Source organism: Lynx canadensis, chromosome C2 (assembly GCF_007474595.2).
Source record: "Lynx canadensis isolate LIC74 chromosome C2, mLynCan4.pri.v2, whole genome shotgun sequence".
Taxonomy (NCBI): domain Eukaryota; kingdom Metazoa; phylum Chordata; class Mammalia; order Carnivora; family Felidae; genus Lynx; species Lynx canadensis.
The window spans coordinates 10,407,916-10,424,451 of record NC_044311.2 but is presented as its reverse complement, the minus strand read 5'-3'; positions in this window follow the sequence as shown (position 1 = coordinate 10,424,451).

Genomic DNA, 16,536 nt, shown 5'->3' with positions numbered 1-16,536 from the left:
TGAATCCATGTGACAGCTAGTGCACCGCTTGCTGCTGGGTCAGATGCTCTGGAAGCCTCCTTGTTCCGCTGTCCTGGAGCCACTCAGGTGCCACCTACTGACGGGGACTGTCATAGTCCCCAAGAAGGCCTTTATGGAAAAGCAGTTTTTATTTTTTTTTAATTTTATTATTATTATTATTTTTTTAACGTTAATTTATTTTTGAGACAGGGAGAGACAGAGCATGAACAGGGGAGGGAGACACAGAATCTGAAACAGGCTCCAGGCTCCGAGCTCTCAGCACAGAGCCCGACGCGGGGCTCCAGCTCACGGACCCCGAGATCATGACCTGAGCCGAAGTCTGCCGCTTAACCGACTGAGCCACCCAGGAGCTCCGGAAAAGCACAGTTTTTAATTTTTTTTTTTCAACGTTTTTTATTTATTTTTGGGACAGAGAGAGACAGAGCATGAACGGGGGAGGGGCAGAGAGAGAGGGAGACACAGAATCGGAAACAGGCTCCAGGCTCTGAGCCATCAGCCCAGAGCCCGACGCGGGGCTCGAACTCACGGACCGCGAGATCGTGACCTGGCTGAAGTCGGACGCTTAACCGACTGCGCCACCCAGGCGCCCCTTTTTTTTTAATTTTTTTTTTTCAACGTTTTTTATTTATTTAAAGCACAGTTTTTAAAAATTAAGCAGATCCACTAAGAGGTCATTTATTTGTATGCCAAAATTTTATCTTACTAAATGGCTTCTCCAGTGTAATTAAAATACACCAAAACATGATTTACTCACCGCTCATTGGGAATACAGGATTACGAGGAGTGAAGAACTTTTATTATTGGCCACATCCAGGCACTGTTCTATTTTTTTTTTTAATTTTTTTTTTTTTTTTAACATTTATTTTTGAGACAGAGAGAGACAGAGCATGAACGGGGGAGGGGCAGAGAGAGAGGGAGACACAGAATCGGAAGCAGGCTCCAGGCTCTGAGCCATCAGCCCAGAGCCCGACGTGGGGCTCAAACTCACGGTCGGTGAGATCGTGACCTGAGCTGAAGTCGGACGCTCAACCGACTGAGCCACCCAGGCGCCCCAAACTGTTCTGTTTTAAAGTATTATTTTATTTAATCCTCATTGTAATCCTATGGATGAAGTATGATTACTAACTTTTTTGTCAATGGGGAAACTGAAGCCCAGAGAGATTGTGTAACTGACAAAATGACACAGCTAATTCATGGGGGAGCTGGGACTACAGCCCTGCCAGCCTTAATCAAGAAGGTATGCTTTCACATTTTTTTAAATGTTTATTTATTTTTGAGAGACAGAGAGTGAGCGGGGAAGGGGCAGAGAGAGAGGGAGACATAGAATCTGAAGAAGCAGGCTTCAGGTTCTGAGCTGTCAGCACAGAGCCCGACGTGGGGCTGGAACTCACGGACAAAGAGATTATTGCCTGAGCCAAAGTCGGATGCTTAACCCCAGGTGTCCCAAGAACGTATGCTTTTAAAATAATTACTTTAAACTGAAATTAGTCTTTCCCCATAAATCCTCAGAAAAATGCAGAACTGGTCCTAATTTTGAAGCAAGGACTCATGGTTACAGTTTTATAGGCTTTTTGCCCAAAAAAAAAAAAAAAAAAAAAAAATCCCCCCAAACCCAATCTGGCTATCTGAACAAACTTGAAATTTGAAATACATAATATTTCCTGGATTCTGACTTAGAATATCAAGGATATCTAAAATTTGTGGAGTTTCCCTAAGTATTTCATCTTTACTGTAATATAAGTTCATACAATGCCTTCAGGGCAGGGAGGGATAGAGCCCAGGTGCCCCAATGGATATGCTGTTATTTCTCCCATCTTGAAAATCCCTCTCAGGGACCTTTCCCCTTCACTGTTGTCCCAACTCACTGCTCCACTTTACAGAAGGGCATAGTATCAGTTCCTTTCCCCTCATTCTCTCTTAAACCCTCTTTAGATAAATTCTTGTTCCAATCACTGTCCAGAAATTGCCTTTGTCAAGGTCAACAATGACCTCCACATTGTCAGTCCAATGGTTATTGGACTCTATCTTTCTTGAACTATTGGCAAAATAGGACTTGCTCCTACCTCCTGGAAACACTTGTTTCACTTGGCTTCTGTAACTCCACAGTGCCCAGATTTGCCTCCTGTGTCCAGGGGTTCTCTCCCCGGTCCTTTTAGCTTGTAAATAATAGAGGCCTCCAGGGCCTGGACCTTGACCTGCTCCTCTTTTCTACACTCACTCTCTCATGGCAATCTCATCCACTCTCATAGCTTTCAATACCACTGCATGCTAATAACTCTCCAAGTATCTCTAGCTGAGACCTCTTCCCTGAGCTCCAGAACTTTGTGCCCAACCACCCACAGGACATCTGTATTTAAGACTGATATACATTTCAGTCTTATCAAATTCAAACTTAGCTCCTTACCTTCTATTCCAAACCTACCCAGCCTTCCATCTTTCACCTCTTAGTCTTTGGTTTGGCATCTTCCTTGACGCTTGTCTTTCTCTCATACAGCCTCCACTCCTATCCATTCTGTCATCAAATCCTGCTGGCTCTGCATTCAGAGTATGTTCAAGTACAACCATTTCTTACCACTTATGCTATCATCCTGACCTAAACCCCCATAAACTCTCACATGGATTATTTAATTAGGCTCTTTTCCAGTCTCACTACTTTCATTCTTGCCTTTTAAGGTTAGTTCTCATCATGGCAGCCAGAGGGATCATGTTAAAGTCATGTTAAAGTCCAATTCCTCCAATGACTTCCCATTTCTCTGAATGAAAGCTAATGGTGCCCAAGAGGCTTTGTATCATCTGGGCCCCCCTGTACTTCTTTACTTCATCTCCTAATACTCTCCCTTGCACACATGTCTCTCTAGACATTTGTCTTTGCTATTCCTAAAACATACCAGTGTGGTTACATGTTAGGGCCTTTGCAACATCTGTGCCCTCTACCTGAAGTGATTTCTCCCCAGATATCCGTATGGCTCAGTCCTTTTCTTCTTCAAGATTTCACCCAACTGTCACCTTCCCAAGGAGGCCTAACCTGCCCACCCCATTAAAATTATAGTTCCACCCCACCCTCCCCCAAATATTTTTATCTCACTCTACGTTTTTGCTCATGGAAACTTTTCACCTCTACCATACCGTAGAATTAGCTGTTTATTGTCTATCTCCTCCCACCTAGAAGGCAAGCTCTATGAGGGCAGAGATTTTTGTCTGTTCTGTTCTCTAATGTGTCTCTAATGTGCCCAGAATAGTACCTTCATCATTGGAAAAACCTACGTTAGGACTTGTTGCATTATCTATAGTGAATTGCACCATTACATTGTTTGGGATTATTTTGTGTTAGAATTATTAAATTGGTTAAGTGCAAAAACATAAAATACATTATAAAATATATCATACAATATTTGTTACCCTGTTTGGGCATTTAAAAAAATATATATGTGTATATCTCCTCAAAAAAATGATAGCCTGGGCCTTTCTTAATCTCTAAAGGACTCTTAAGAATTCTTGTGAGAGGGGCGCCTGGGTGGCGCAGTCGGTTAAGCGTCCGACTTCAGCCAGGTCACGATCTCGCGGTCCGGGAGTTCGAGCCCCGCATCAGGCTCTGGGCTGATGGCTCAGAGCCTGGAGCCTGTTTCCGATTCTGTGTCTCCCTCTCTCTCTGCCCCTCCCCCGTTCATGCTCTGTCTCTCTCTATCCCAAAAATAAATAAACGTTGAAAAAAAAAATTTTAAGAATTCTTGTGAGAAAGAGTTATTTTCTTGTGAGCCAAGTTTATGCCCATTGTAGTACTTGTAGTTTCCTAGACTTCACCTCAACCAGAATGGTTGTTATTGCTAAAGAACCCAGGATACTTTTAAAGTTATTTAATGCCCTTTTGACCATTTGAATTGGGTACCATGTGTCTGAATTATCTGATCAAAAAATAAATAGTAATTGTAAAAGTTTTACTTCCCCCTTTGAATTCTTAGTAATCTTCAAAGTCAACAAAGTAAGCGTAGTTAATGCCAATAAATATTTGTCACTTGATTCCTGGTAGACTTATTAACAATCCTGATGGCTTCTTTGGAAAAAAAAAAAAACACAACGGTCTTAGTGTAGAAATTAAATCTAGATATATTAGAGAAACCTCATGTCATAACCATGACTTAAAAAAATCTTTTAATCCAAAGTATAACAGACATAGGAGGGCATGTATTATAAGTGTAGAGTCTAGTGAATTTTCACAAACTAAACTCACCCACATAACCAACAACCAGATCAAGAACCAAGATTTCCAGCACCCCAGAAAACCTTCCTCACATTCCCTTCCAGTCACTAGCTCCCCCATGTGTACCCAGAACCAAGATTTCCAGCACCCCAGAAAACCTTCCTCACATTCCCTTCCAGTCACTAACTCCCCCATGTGTACCCATTCTCCTAACTTCTCACTGAATAGTTTTGCCTGGTTTTGTGTTTTATACAAATAGAATCATACAGTATATACTGTTTGTCTTTCATTTATTTTCCTCAGCATCATGCTTGTGAAATTCACCCATTTTGTTGTCTGTAGTTGTAGGCTGTGAATTTTCATTACTTTATGGTATTCCATTGTATGAATATACCATGATTTATTTACTTGTTTGACTATTGATGAACAGTTGAATAGTTTTTAGTTCTACACTTTTACAAATAATACTTCTATGAATATTCTAGCTCACATATATTATGGATTGAATTGTGTCCTCCAAAAAGATATGTGAAATTGTAACCCCATTCACATTCCTGTGAAGGTGACCCTATTTGGAAATAAAGTCTTTGTAGATATAATCTGCAAAGTTAAGATGAGGCCATACTTGATTAGGGTGTAAGTAAGAGTAGGAAAGATGCAGAGATGGTGAACACAGGTAGAAGATGGCCATGTGAAGACAAAGGCAGAGATTGGAGTAATGCATCTGCAAGTCAAGGAAAGCTAAGGATTGCAGGCCATGCCCAGCAACTAGGAGAAAGACAGGGGACAGATTCTCCCTCACAGCCCTGAGAAGGAACCAACCTGCCTGTACCTTGATTTCAGACTTCTAGCTTCCAGAACTGTGAGAGAATGGGTTTCTGTTCTTTTAAAAAAAATTTTTTTAATGTTTATTTATTTTTGAGACAGAGAGACAGAACACAAGCAGGGGAGTGGCAGAGAGAGGGGGAAACACAGAATCTGAAGCAGGCTCCAGGCTCCGAACTGTCAGCACAGAGCCTGACACAGGGCTCAAACTCACAAGTGGTGAGATCATGACCTGAGCTGAAGTCCGACGCTTAACCGACTGACCCACCCAGGTGCCCTGAGTGTTTTCTTATTATTAAGTTTTGAAAGTTCTTTATGTATTGGCTACAAGTCCTTTATCAAATAAGTGTTTTGCAAATATTTTCTTATAGGCTATTGCTTGTGTTTTCTTTCTCTCAATAGTGTCTTTCAAAGAGAGAAAAGTTTTAATTTTGAGGTACTCTCACTTACCTATTTCTTGTTATGGATTAAGCTTTGCGGTTTGTATGTAAGAAATCTTTGCCTAGCCCAAAGATTTTTCCCCCGCTCTGTTTTCCCTGTGAACTTTTTCACTCTCAGTTTCTCAAAATCTTTTCCAATTATGTCAGAATGAAAACACATTTTTGACTGTATAATATTCTTCTACCCCAGGTTCAAAGAGAACAAAAGAATCCCAACTAAATGAACCACAGATTCAACTAATTGATACAAGTGAGAATAAATTATGTTGACTGGAATTATTATCATTTGAATCTTCGCAATATATGAAATTAACTTCCAGATAGCAACTATATTAGAGCATCATTTCAGTTGCAATTGACAAAGACCCAAGCAAAAACAAAAATAGGAGATTCCTGGCTTTAAAAATATCTGGAGCTCAAACTGTAGCATCTCTCCCTCTCTCCAATCTCAGTTGGGCTTTCTTCTGGCTTATCCGTAGTCTCAAGAAGACTCGGCCAAGTCATGACAAACATGGCATCTTTAGGCACCACACAGCAGTGGAGAAAGAGTGGTCTTAGAAAAACTGGCTTGCATTTTGGAGAGAAATTAAACCGGATCCCTACAGGGGCACCTGGGTGGCTCAGTCAGTTAAGCGGGCTACTCTTGATTTCAGCTCAGGTCAGTAACCTCAGGGTTCGTGCGTTCCAGCCCCACATCAGGCTCTGTGCAGACAGTGCACAGCCTGCTTGGGTTTCTCTCTCTCTCTCTCCCCGCCTCTGCTTGTGTTAGCGCGCTTTCTCTCTCAATCTAAAGATGAATAAATAAACTTGAGAAAAAAAGACTGGATCCCTACATAATACTGAGAAAGGGAAAGTGAAGGGACTCCATGAAGAAAAAAAAAGCTTTTTTTCTTTGCTCCTTTTCCTGCCTCTATTCCTGCTAGGACCTGCCTTACATATGTCTTCATGTATGTCCTCCTTGTAAAGGTCAAGGAGTTAATGATTTCTTTGGAGCCTTCCAGAGCAATAGATACAGGACTGGGTGGAGTCCTCATGAACGTTGTCCGAGACCTCTGACTCCAAACACCTTGAACACCAAGACCCCCGGGCTCTAGGCATAAGTGACTTATGGAGGACACCTGAGCACTGGTCCTTGTTCGACCAGTTCCTGGATGCCAGAGAGGACGCATACACCAGACCACCATCTTCAGTGAAAACTCTAGACCCCCAAGCAAAGATGAGACTCTCCTGCATTTGCTTTCTCAGTCTCTCAGATGCTCCGTCTGTATCTGCTCTCTCTGTGTCATCAATAAACTCTCACTTCCTGCTGGCTCGCATTTGATTTCCATCCTCAGGGACCCTCTTGGCTGGTTCTGCGGGATCCCCTCTGGGTCCTCGGACCTGGCCTGCCACATCAATGCCACATACACATGTGAGCTCCATATGGATTAAAGACCTAAACATGAAAATGATATATAAAGTTAAAATAAATGTAAGAAACAGTCTGTATCATGAAGGACTTCAATGAAACTCGGAAGTACAAGCCATAGGAAAAAAAATGGATGAAACTAGGGGCGCCTGGGTGGCTCAGTCAGTTGGGCATCTGACTCTTGATTTCAGCTCAGGTCATAATCTCACCATTTGTGAGTTCAAGCCCCAAGTCAGGCTCTGTGCTGACAGCTCAGAACCTACTTGGGATTCTTTGTCTCTCTCTCTCTCTCTCTGCTCCTCCCCTGCTCATGCAGGCTCTCTCTCTGTCTCTCTCCCTCTTAAAAATAAATAAATAGGGGCATCTGGGTGGCTCAGTCAATTAAGCGTCCGACTCTTGATTTCAGCTCAGATCATGATCTCATAGTTTGTGAGTTTGAGCCCCACTCTGCACTGATGGAACAAAGCCTTCCGGGATTTTCTCTCTCCCTCTGTCTCTACCTGCCACCCACTACTTGTGTACTCTCTCTCTCTCTCAAAAGTAAATAGATAAACATTTTAAATAAATAAATAAACTTAAAAAACTGATTATTTATGTTCAATGAAGAACAGTATGGAAAAAATTAACAGAAAAATAAAATGGGAGAATATAGTTGTAGTGTCTAACACTGATAGTTGAATAATATCTAGAATGTACAACAGACTCTTTCAAACCAACAAGAAAAAGAGGAACCCCAGCAGGAAAATAAACAATTTCTAAGAGACAAAACCAAGCAGGCTAACAGACATATGCTGGGATGCTCAAATTCAGTAGGAATTAGAGAAATATAAAGTAAAACAGCACTGAGATTTCACTCTACACCTTTTAGGCAAAAATTAGAAAGATGCATAATGCCAAGTGTTGGTGGGAATTGGGGTATAGGATCTTACAGGCCCCGCTGGCAGGAGTGATACAGAAATTCTGGAGAGCGATCAGGCATTGCTTAGTGAAACTAAGAATATGCATACCCTGTACCACAACATTTATCCCTGGTTATGTGTCCCAAAGGAATCTTCCTACTGGCCCATATGGGAACGTGGATGAGAGTGTTGATTATCATCTGATTTGTGTTGCCGGGTAACTAGAGACGGTCTGAGTGTGCACACTGTGGGAGTGTGCAGGTGAAATGGCGGAGGACCAGGCACCTGCCCTGGGACAGAAAGCGAGAGGGACCCGGTGGTAGTGTCAGGTTACACTTAACTGACAGCAGGTTTCTGCAGCAACTGCCGGAAGAAAAGAGAGGACATGGGGTGGAAGAGCTGGACGGCCACTGCCTATGGTCGTCAGATTTAGCAAATTGTGGTGAATCTGTTTTCATCTGTGAGAATGTACTCAGAGCTGTGAACTTAAAAAAAAAAAAAAAAGCACCAGGAGCTTGTTCTCCCGCTGCTTGCACAAGCCTTCACAGAAAGAGCAGCGATGGGTGATGCCTGCACAGAGGCTACAGCTTCCTCAAGCTCCATAAGCAGCCAGTGAATTCCCAGGATGCCAAGACCCTGTAGGAAGTTACTGCTTCCATAAACCAAGACAGAAGTGCCTGCTGACTGTTGCCAAACAATGAAATTTCGAGTAAATTAAAAAAAATTTTTTAATGTTTATTTTTGAGACAGAATGAGAGAGAGAGAGAGAGAGAGAGAGAGAGAGCGAGAGCTCGAGTGGGGGAGGGGCAGAGAGAGAGGGAGACACAGAATCTGAAGCAGGCTCCAGGCTCTGAGCTGTCAGCACAGAGCCTGACGAGGGGCTCAAACCCACAAACTGTGAGATCATGACCTGAGCAGAAGTCAGATGCTTAACAGACTGAACTGCCCAGGCGCCCCTCCACTGAGTACATTTTAAAGATCTAATAGGCTTTATTCAGTGATTCATGCATCAGGCATCATCCCATCTAGAGAACAGGAGCTCCAAGGAGCTGAACGAAACGAAAAACTTTCATAGGCAGAAGGGGGTGAGATGAGGAAGTTACTAGTGAAGAGTGGATTGTTTGCTGCAAGGTCACCTTCCCTTGGGGGACCCTTGGGGGTGCATCAGGCTGATTGCCTCTCTAGTGCCGACCAGGTAATTCCAGATTGTCCGATTTAAGATTCTACTCCTGGAAGAGGCTGAAACTGTAACTAATTTGGGTAATAGGTCCCAGTTTGGTGACATGGGCTTAGCACAAGTGACGCCACATGGGGCCTGTTGTCTCTTTTTTTTTTTTTTTTTAACACCATCTATGATGCTCTAACTAGTGATGTTGGGGTCTACCCTCCTTGTATTTCTGGATATTAAAAGCCAACCTGTTGATGAAAAGGGCGAAGTTGCCTGAGTTTGAATCCACTCCACCTCTTACCAGCTGTGGCCTCTCTGTGCCTGAGACATCTCATCTGTAAAACAAAGATTAGAATACAACCTGCGTCAGAAGGCTTTTAGTGGAGAGTCATGAGTTCATTCCGTAAAGTATTTAACCTGTGTCTGGCACTTAATAAGGGATAGAAAAAATACCGGCCATTATTATCAAGGCCACTTGGGATTTCTCCCTCTTGGTCCAGGTGAACCCAGATCTATTTTATATCTACTAACACCACCTACCTTTGGTAAGAGTCCCGTTTCATGCGTGCACATGGAGTCAAGACCGGCTGCCATCCTTGGATGGGAGGAAAAACGAGTCCACTTCTAGCTCTGGAGGATTTAACAAAGCTAGAAGCTGTTGTCTTTCAAAAGTTCCCCCAGGGCAACATATAAAAATGCTGTAATTAATATTGCTTTCAACAGCAACAACAATAACAACAACAACAAAGGGAGAAGCTGAAGCACCAGAGTAATATAAATAATGAAACTGACACCACTGGCTCCTGGGAGGTGAGATTTATTTCATTTTTTCTTTTATTATTATTATTATTATTATTATTATTTATAAATGCTTATTCATTTTTGAGAGAGAGAGAGAGAGAGGGAGAGGGAGGGGCAGAGAGAGAGAGAGAGAGACAGAGAGAGAGAGAGAGGGACAGGGGATCCCAAGAGGACTCTGCACTGACAGCAGAAAGCCCGATGTGGGGCTCCCGACTCACCAACCAAGAGAGAATGACCTGAGCTGAAATCTCAAGACCTGATGTTCAACCGACTGAGCCACCCGGGCACCCCAAGGGAGGTGAGACGTCAACCCAGGCATTTTGGTGCCACTGTTTCTAGAACTGGCGTTCTGCTGCCTATGCCTCTTTCCTTCCCAGGGCCCTGCTGTCTAAGGCAGGGCAGGAGGGTGAACGTATCCTCAGGCTTTTGCCTTTTAATTGGCAACATGTGGAGCTATGAAGGCCCTCAAAGCCCAAAGGAATGAAGCTATATGGATATAAATACTGGGCAGTGGTGTTAAGATTTTAGGCTTAAGCGCTCAGCCTGGCAACATCTTCCTCCTAAAAACATTGTCCCAGCAAGCATCCCCCTCCCTCCCAGTTAAGACTGCTCAATAATAATGATAATAAGACCAAATGTGACAGAGTGCTTACGAGATGCCAATCCTGTACTAAGTGGTTCACATGTGTTCTCTCATTTAATCGGCTAAACAATCAGCAGGGTCTTGTTATTACCCACACTCCCATTTTTCAGATGAGGAAACTGAGGCTTGGAGGACAGATGTTAAGGTGGCTAGGAAGCTGCTGAGAGATCAGAGGAGCCCCATCACTAGCTCCTGTAACGTTTTATTTTCCAGAATGCCTCCTGAGGCACTAGCTTCACCATAAATCTGCACCCAACTATCGCCAAGACCATAATAGTAGGAAGTCAAATGACGGCCTTAATAAAGACATCGAACACATAATTTTATGTTTGCAAAGCTGTATTTGCTCTAATCTGCACCAGAGTGGGAAGGAAGAAATGGTGTTAACCTTCATTAGTCAGTCCTCCCCCACCAGCCTGATTCAGCCCCACAAACAATAGATATAATTACAGTGAACAATCGTGTGTTTATTTCCACGTCTAGACACAGAGCTCACATTTGAAAACAAAAGAGAACCGAAAAGAGAAAGCATCCTGCTGCTTTTTAATTCTCTGTGTCAAACTTTTTCTCAGCCTGGATGCTTCTCTTGTGATCAGGAGATATATATAGTTAGAGAATCAGGACTTTCCGAGGAAGTCTTTTTGGAGAGGAATTGGCGTTAGGAATCAGACAATAATATATTTAAACAGCCTCTAGTCTGAGTAGAAACAAATCATTTTAAAGACCGTGAATGGATGCTAAAACTAGTGAGTGAAAGTTTGAGGAAGAATAGGTTATTTACATAGTATCAGAGTTCTCCTCACAAATTATATAGTGATTATAAAGTGGAGAAGAGCAAAGTGACCATGGCAAAGTGTGGCACACACCAACTGTATCAAGTGACCCAAGTTAATGTCACCAGTATCGGGACAAACCGACATCGGGAAAACACATCAGGTGCCTCCCTGAGACAGAGACACCATTTCCTCCCAAATGCATAATCGGAATCTAATCCTGAAGAAACTTCAGATAAACTCAGATTGTGGGACATTTTACAAAATAACTGGCCCGTATTCTCGAAAAGCGTCACTGTCATGAAAGACAAAGACTGAAGAACTGTTTTCAGACTAAAGACGTATGAACTACAACCGAGTGGTTTTTACTGCATTCACAGAGGGCGCAACCATCACCACTCTCTGATTTCAGAACATCAACATCACCCCAGATTTCAGAACATCACCCCAGAAAGAAACTCCCAAGCCCCTTGGCAATCACTCCCCATCTCCCCTCCCTCCCTCCCTGCCAGTGCCTGGCAACCACTGATCTACTTTCTGTATCTGTGGATTTGCTATTCTGGACATTTATGAACAGAATTCTACAATATGTGGTCTTTTATGCCTGGCTTCTTTCACTTCGCCTGTGCCCAAGGCTCATCCGTGGCGTCACAATTATCAGGACTTTCTTCCTTTTTATGATCAAATGACGTTATGTTGTGTGGAGAAGCCACATTTGGTTCATCCGCTCATCACTTGACAGACGTTTATGTTGTTTCCATTTTTTGGCCGTTATGAATAATGCTGCTATGAACATTTATGTATAAGTATTTGCCGGAACATAGGTTTTCAGTTCTGTTGAGTATATATCTAGGAATGCAACTGTTAGGTCCTATGGTAACTCAGGTTTTGAGGAACTGCCAGGCTGCTTTTGAAAGTGGCTACACCGTTTTACATTTCCTCCCCAAATGTACATTCCAGCTTCCCCACATTCTCACCAACATTTGCCTTGTCTGTCTTTTTATCACAGCCATCCTAGTGGGTGAGAAGTGGTATCTCTTTATGGTTTTGATTCGCCTCTCTCTAATGACTCATGTGCTTATTGGAGATTTGGATATCTTTGGAGAAATTTCTGTTCATATCCTCTGTCCATTTAAAAATTTTTTAATGTTTATTCATTTTTGAGAGACAGAGCCCGAGCGCAGGAGGGGCAGAGAGAGAGGGAGACACAGAATCTGAAGCAGGCTCCAGGCTTTGAGCTGTCAGCACGGAGCCTGACGCAGGGCCCGAACCCACAAACTGCGAGATTGTGACCTGAAGTCAGACGCTCAACTCGACTAAGCCATTCAGGCTCCCCTCCTCTGTCCACTTTTAAATTGTCTTTTTATCGTTCTTTTATTGTTGAATTGTAATAGTTCTTTTTATATCCTGAATACTAGACCTTTCCCAGATAAATGATTGCAAATATTTTCTCCCATTCTGTGCGTGGTCTTTTCGTTTTCTTGATAGTGTCTTTCCATGTACAACAGTTTTTAGTTTTGATGAAGTCACATTTATCATCCCCCCCCCCTTTTGCTGCTGTGCTTTAAGCGTCATATCTAAGAAATCATTGCCTAATCCAAGGCCCAGAAGATGTGTGTCTACGGTTTCTCTTAAGAGTTTTATAGTTTTAGCTTCTTTGGATTTTGAAGGCAAAACTATACCATATCTGAGTGTGCTACTCCAACCCACTGGCTGTAAAGAAGTCAGTTTTGAGTGGGCTCTCCCAGCAATAAAACACTATGCAGCAAACCCAGGCTGTGGTATAAGCCATCCTGCCACTTGGTCCTTTTGTCATAACACTTGAATATTCTTTGCTAAGTAAAAGTACCAGACGGAGCCTCCAGGGTGGCCACAGTAGGAACATCATAGCATGGATGGTTACGGTTTTGGAGCAAAGCCATGCCCTCTTATGCTTTTAATTGTTCTTCTTTCCAGGAAAGGTTTCTGGTTTGCTACTAAGGCCTGATAAAAGCTGAATGTTTGACTATGGGAAATCAAGTAAGCCTACGAACTGGGTGCTCTCTGATCAGCCAAGGCATGAGGTCAGTCACATGCAGCATCAGTCCATGGTCAGAGGGTGGTGGTCTATGTGAGGTCAGACTGAAGCGGGTCTAGAAGGCATAAACAAGATGTGTAAGCAGGTGGCTCACACCTGGTCGACACCTGCTCCTCCTTCGACACCTGCTCCTGCTGCATTGCTGCCCCTGCATCAGTCCACACCCATTACCTCATGGAGAGTTTCCTAAGAGCAGCTCTGGAGCAAGAAAAAGCTCACTCTTGGTTTACAGATTGGTCTGCACAAAATGTTGACTAACAGCTGCTGTACTGGACATTGCAAATATATCTGTCATTGCAGAAAGTGTATTAGTGCTGGCTAGATCTGGCTGATTGCATTCTTCATGGTGTATTTAACATTTTCCTTTGCCAACTCCTATAGTTGGGTCTAGAGGTTCAATTTGCTTTGTGTTTGGTTTTGTTTATTTGTTTGTTTGGCCAGACTACTTCATGAATCGTATTGTCTTTTTCAACTAAGCAGGCTCGTAATGACTGGTTGCCCCTCTTGTCATCAGCTGCTGTTAATGAATAATAGATCCATTATTCCATTAGGCTCTGAAAATCAGTGATATTCCAAATTTGTCATTTCATTCCAATGCTGGAATACCTCTATACAGAACACTTCCTCTCATATACCTCACTTCCCTAAGTAGAGGTACTGGAAAGACAACATACATAGCTGATTCTTTACTTTTATTTTCAAGGTTTCCAAATGAATTTGTTTCCTAACGCTTCGCAACAATCACCAAATAATATTTTGAGTGCCACTGTGGACTTGGGCATTTAATTTATTTTATGTGTTTTGATCCGTTGAATTTTTAGAGGCTCTGATTGTCTTCTGTTTGACCCGTGCCTCCTCTTTACTTTGGCTCCTGAACACTTTTGACATCAATCTCTTTGATAACTTCCTTACTAGCTCATCTGACAAGATGTTCCAGGCTTATTTTATACCTTGTATTTTTTATCCCAGAGTTGGAAGCAGCCATTTCCTTTAAAGAGCCTTTATTTCCCAGTGGGAAATGGTCTTTGAAAGCCACGCTCTGGGTCTAGGCGGTGCTCATTTGTTTCTAGACCCTTTGAATGGGCAGACCTAGGAAATACAGAATAGAAATACCAACAACCTCAGAAAAATGCACTAGAACTTTGGGAAGATGGTTGACAAGAAAAGGAAATGCAGGTGTCTTCTAATCATATGAAAAGAGGCTCAATCTCATTTGTAATAATAGATTATTAAACTGATCCTGACATACAATTTCTCATCTCCCATATTAACAAAATTCAAAGGTTTGACAACACACTCTTGGCAAGGCTGTGCTGAAACAGGCACTCAGATCTTGCTCATGGAAATGCAAACTGGTAAAGTCCATATGGAGGGAAATTTGTTCAGTAAAATTACATAGGAGTTTATTTTGTGCCCCAGTAATCCAACTTATGCGACTCTTTCTCAGAACACTCTGGCAAAAATATGAGCAGACATAGGCATGAAGCTACTCACTGCACACAAAAGATGAGAAACCACCCAATGTCTATAAGAGAAGGCAGGATACATCTATATGATGGAGTGCTATGTGGCTATAAAAAGGAATGAGAAAGATTTCTGTGGGCGCTATGAAATGATATCTAAAACATATGATTCCACACAAAAAAGAGAAGGAAAGAAGTGTGTAGAGTATGCAACATCATATCTATGTGGAGGGAGGGCCTCAAATATACATGTACAAAAATATACATATGTGTGACACACACAAAAACATTTGGTCTCTGCCTTCGGGTCCTGACACAGAGCTCTCTTAAAACTCCTGTAATTTTCTGAGTGATGGGGGTGACTGGAGTGTCTTTTACAGAGCTCCTAAACATCCTGGCATTTCCTGGTAGGAAAGCCTTTTGTTTTAATGAGGCAACTCTTGGTGGGCTCCTAGTCAGCTTTAGGATGGGGTCTGGTCAGACCAAGCCATGATCGGAAGCTTGGAACTTTCAGCCCCACCCCCTCCTATCCCCTCTGGAGGGTAGAGGGGCTGGAGACTGGGTTAATCAGGCCTCAGTGATGAGGCCTCCATAAAAATCCCTGAACTATGGGGTTTGGAGAGCTTCTGGATTGCAAATACATTCACCTGGGAGGAGGGTGGTATATCCCAAGCTCCATGAGGACAGATGTTCCTGCACTCAGGACCCTTCCAGATCCCATCCTTTGTATGTCTTCTTCTGGCTGTTCACCTATATACTTTGTAATATCTCTTACAATAAGCTGGTAAACATACAAAATGTTTCCTTGTGTTTTGCGACCCGTTGCAGCAAATTACCTAACCTGAGGGGTTGGGATTGTGCAAATCCCTGACTTTGTAACCAAGTCAGACAGAAGGTGAATAGCCTGGGAACCCATTACTTGTGACCAATATTTGAAGAGAGTCTAACACTCTGGGTAGTAAGTGATAGGGTGGAATTAAATTCTAAAACACCATGTTGGAATCTGGAGACTTGGAAAATTTGTTGGCGTGGGGGGAAAACACTCACACGTTTGGTGTCAGAAATGTAGCCGGTAGAGACACACTTTTTAAAACTTAAATTATTTTTTTAAATGTTTATTTTTGAGAGAGAGTGTGCGTGGGGGAGGGGCAAAGAGAGAGGGGGACAGAGGCTCTGAAGTGATCTGCATCCACAGCATCAAGTCCCATGCGCAGAGCTGAAGTCGAACTCTTAACAGACAGCCTCCCAGGTGCCCCCAGTGTTTGTTTGTTTATTAATATGTCAGTACATACTCAAATATGTATGTCAGTATATAGTCAAATCTAGAAAAACACAAGGCTCCCTCATTTCTGACTGCTGAAATTACTGAGAAATAGCGCCTCTCTGCTGGGAATACCTTGCTGATAGCAAAGAAACATGAAGTAGATGTGGTCCATTTGGAGACAGTGGAGGAACAGACGGTATAGGAATGAAGCCATTTGGGAAGAAAAAGCGATCAAACGGAGAGATCATAACCCATATCTTCTGGAAAACTAAATCTGGTCAGTTCAACCTCTACACCTTTCTCGATCAAGTGAACCAATATCCCACAGCAAAATAAAGGTAAGTGCGACACAACAAACCACGCACGAATTCCCCTAAGCAGGTAAAGGTGGAGGAGTGTGGACTGGCTTTGGCAGGACCTGCGTGGGGGGGCGGCTGGGGTGGCCTCCAGTAAGAGACACCTGGGAGCCTGGCTGACCAGTCAGCCTGGGAACCTATTCTGCAGTCAGTCCAAATGAGGACTGCTGGTCGCCAAGTTCAAGCTGCCGTCCCAGGAA